Source organism: Nesoenas mayeri (assembly GCF_963082525.1).
Source record: "Nesoenas mayeri genome assembly, chromosome: 5".
In the NCBI taxonomy this organism is placed as follows: domain Eukaryota; kingdom Metazoa; phylum Chordata; class Aves; order Columbiformes; family Columbidae; genus Nesoenas; species Nesoenas mayeri.
Window position 1 is genome coordinate 13,221,101 of NC_137548.1, and position 4,292 is coordinate 13,225,392.

Sequence of the window (4,292 nt, forward strand, 5' to 3'; positions counted from 1 at the left end):
TTTCCATTTACAGCCTTTATTTGCATTGCCTTGCTGGTGCTTTTTACGAATGCACAAGTACACTTGGGACTCTCAAAAATCAGCAGAGTTGTACTTCTTATTCATCTGCACCGGTATGTGGGAAACTTGCTCCTCAACACTGGCAGATTTCAAGTCTGTCAGGGTCTACTCTACACCACAGGACACCCTACACACACCTGACCTCACAGGGGCACCCCGGCACTTCGCAATTCTGTCCGCTGGTCACGCCGCACAAACTGGTAATTCACTGCCACCTCCTGGCAAACTACTATTAAAGAGTATCTGCACAGACTGAAATAAGGCACTGACATACACTCTACCTAATATCAGCTCAACTAGAGAGGAATCACACTTAAACATACAAAAATACTTAATGCAAAAGTGGTCGCACACAGAAGCATCCAAAAGTCCTGCAAGGACCCCACAAGACACCCTCTCACTTTCTCTTCCTCCCAAAATTGACCAACATTTCTATAGAACTTCAGGCCTGCTCCTGAAGAGATAGAATCATTGAATCATTTCAGTTGGAAGAGACCCTCAGGATCATCGAGTACAACCATAACCTAACGTGACTCTAGCACTAAACCATGTCCTTAAGAACTTTGTCTAAATGCCTTTTAAACACCTCCAAGGATCTTCCAATCCCCACAGGAACCTGGTGAGAACAGCAGCTCACAAGAGGGATATTACGTCCACACCTTAACATGCAAGAGAAGGACAACCAGCATCTGATCTTAAAGCTTTTATTTTAGAGAAAAAAAAATAACATAAGACTTAAGAAAACCCTGAAACTAGAGTTGTGTAAGACAGTTCCTATAAGCAATATTATAATACTCATTTGCCGACAGCAAAATAGGGATTTTCTGTTACTTTAGGTGCAGCCAGGACCTGTAAAATTCACATGAACAATTATACTGAATCAGATGTGTTTTCTCTAGAAGGAAATTCAATATTCTCCAGACTATTTTCAGAGAAACAAAGGGACTGAAAAAATTTCTAAGTAAAACTGCCTCAATAATATAGGATGAGTGTGAGAACTTATAAACCAATCTAAGCTGGTTTGATTTAGGCAAAAAGAATGCAACTGAGTAAAGGACCACTGATTAAAATTACATTACAAAATGAAGCCGGTAGCCATCCAGGCAGCATTTAAGCACTGCTGTAAAGCCATCTTCACACTGTTAGCCTTTGGCAACTTGGTACTAAATCAAACTATATGATTAAAATGAATACCAAGTCTCATGATAATACAAGCACACACACTCCTCTAATTTGTTTGCACCATTATGTATTCCTGTGTAGATGTTTCTGCTTATTGTGTCCTACAGCAGGGTCTCACACCCCTCATCCTCACATTTCTCTCCCATTCTTTTGCCCTGGGACAGCCAAATCACACTGATACAAGCAACCTTTTTAACTATTTCATTTACACAGCTATGAATAAGTGTACTGATCCCAAGTCCAACTTTTATTTTTATTCCTGCCTGCAGAATTTACACCCAACATCCAATCTAGAAATCCACAAGTACTGAAGCTTCTCAAGTCAAAGCTTAGTGCAGACACAAACACTGTTTACTTCCCTCCTCAAGCCATTCTAACACAGACTTAAGAAAGGTGCCGTACAGATTCAAAACTTACTATTCCAAATTGCCATCACTATAGAACAACTAGATCAACCAACACCACTAACAGCTACCACTCGACATCCTAGACTGATTTGTCTAGCAATCCTAACAAAAACACCAGTTTTTTTCCATTTATTAAAGGCATTGAGGAGCCACATTTTGAAGACTGCTACTCAGCATATACTGTCCTCAAGTTTGTCCATCTTAGCTGAGTAGAAAGACGCATTGGTCCCAGTTTTTTCCAAGTTTGCACTGACAAAATATCATGTATGCACCTTAGAGAAGGGTATGACCAAGTGGAAACTGGCCACTGCCATTTCTCTTCATCTATCACTTTGAAGGAATTAGCTTTCTTCAAACATTTGAAAGCCTCAATAATTATGCCATTTCTGTTAACTACTGCTTTTTACTTCCTGTGGAATTCGCAGAGAGAAAGGATTTCCATCAGTCTATTAAACTACATTACTGCTGACAAGCTACATTGTTAGACTGTTTAGTATTTGGCTTTGTTGAATGACCATTTGTAGCCACTATGGGGGGGAAAAAAAAAGTGCAAAATTCACTCCCTCAATTGAACAGTGAACCTCTTTAAGAAGAAGATAACTAAAATCAAGTGCAAGGTCAGCTGAGGTCCTGGCAGAGAGGAAAAAAGGAATTCTCAGCTTAGTTTTGCTAATAATTTATTAACATAGTTTAATATCTGTACCTGGGCTTCTCCTATACCCTCTTCAAGAAAAAACATCTCCAGAAATAACAGGTATTTAAGTTCAGTTTGTCTTGTATTTAAACCAGGACATACTGCTACTTGCAGACCACAAATAGACACAACTGGAAAAGTCTGCAGTCAGTTCAACCTTTTAAAAAATGGTCTGAATCTGAAAGATAAGACGGCTACAGAATTCTCTCCTTCCACTTCAACAGCAGAAGAACCAGATAAGGTAATATGAAATATAAGATCAAATGAGCAGTAGAAGCACTTACATATTTTGCCAACTTTAGAACCACTGGCTACATTTCCCCCACCCCTCAGACTCTCCTCCCCTTACCTGAATTTTCTCTCAAACTGGTTGGATGAGAAGTTGTCGATAGGAGGCTGCCAACAGTGCTTTCAAAGTCAACTCTGCTGTTGTTCTCGAAGTCTGCAATTTCTTCACTGAAAATCCATAAGGAGAACTCTGAAATCAACTCAGCATGAAGTTTTAAGAATGAGATGTGCCAATTACACTTCAAAAGCTTAAATAACTTAGAGAAGCTGGTCAATGCAAGTATTTATTCATACCCAATGTGGAATTAACCAGCCACAAAGCAAGATCATTCATGCTATTAAGCGATGCTATTTACACTCAGGAGTGTATGTAGTGCTACTGATTTGAAGTCTAGGTGAAAATTTCTCAGCTTTCTGTAATTAGATGCAATATAACTAGGGGCAATACAAGTTTCAACTCCCAGTTAATCCTCAAATCAGTATTTAACATAAATAACCTAGTCTCAAATGTATGTGGAAGGATGAAGTAGTGGCATCAAGGAATATCTTTACCTTGCAATTCAATAAAAACGGGTACGACTTTATGATACAGGAAAGTAAACTTCTGCACAAGCCTAACACCACCTTATATATGTACCATTTAAGAAAAAAATGTAAGGTCAATTAGAACTAGACTGAACTGATTTTATTTCCTTTCAAAAGAATAGGCACTAACTTAACTGTATACAGGATTTAACTACAACTATACAAGTTTCAGTATATTGTCCTGTTCAAGAACTGTTTATATATATATAAAAAAAAAATATACTGCCAAAACTCTAATGCATACTTTACAGTTAAATGTCCCATCTTTCTCTCTACCCCTAAGAACATCAGACTAGAGCTGCAGTGTTCAGATTAACTTATATATTAATGAAAATTCTGTTGGTTTTAAGTGTAGTTTCGTTATTACCCATGTTTTTTTCCACTACCACCAAAACCAGACTCAAAAGTAATTTTTACAGTATTAGCTATGAAAAGTGATGAACCTTAAGAGAACAGAATTCAGAAAAAAGATTAACAACAGTTTTCACTGTAATAAAATGTCACATCCCTCTAAGAAAAACTACTTATGCATTTCTGTGCATATTCTTATGTTTATTAGTCTGTCACATTTTACTATAGTATCTGCCAATTTCTTACTTTGAACACTTGAACAAATGAGTAGTAACCACTTTTAGTTAGACCATCAAAACTCCATCAAGTTCTCTGAGAACTCATTCCTGTTTTGAAGTAAAAGACGTCCAATGAGTTTCCAAGAATTGTCACCATTGTAACTCAGTCAAACAAGTTAGCCAAAAGAAAAAGACAACTTTTTTTCTGGTACGACCACTCAAACCCTACCGTTCCCCCACTTTCTCTTGTTATTGCATTTAAACCTCCAAGATTCTTTACCTTGACTAAACGAAGGTGCCCACTGAGCTATTTACTGTACTGTTTTACCCAGTTGCTGTCCAGGCACACTGAAAACTCCCCACTACTCTGTCAAGTCTCCAAATCCAGTTAATGGAAGTCTAGGTTGCTCAAAAATCAGACTTACAGTCACCAATTCTGTTTAGGTGTATACCACTGGATGTGGCATTATGTAATTTCATCGCAAATCATTGTAATTGAATGCAAAG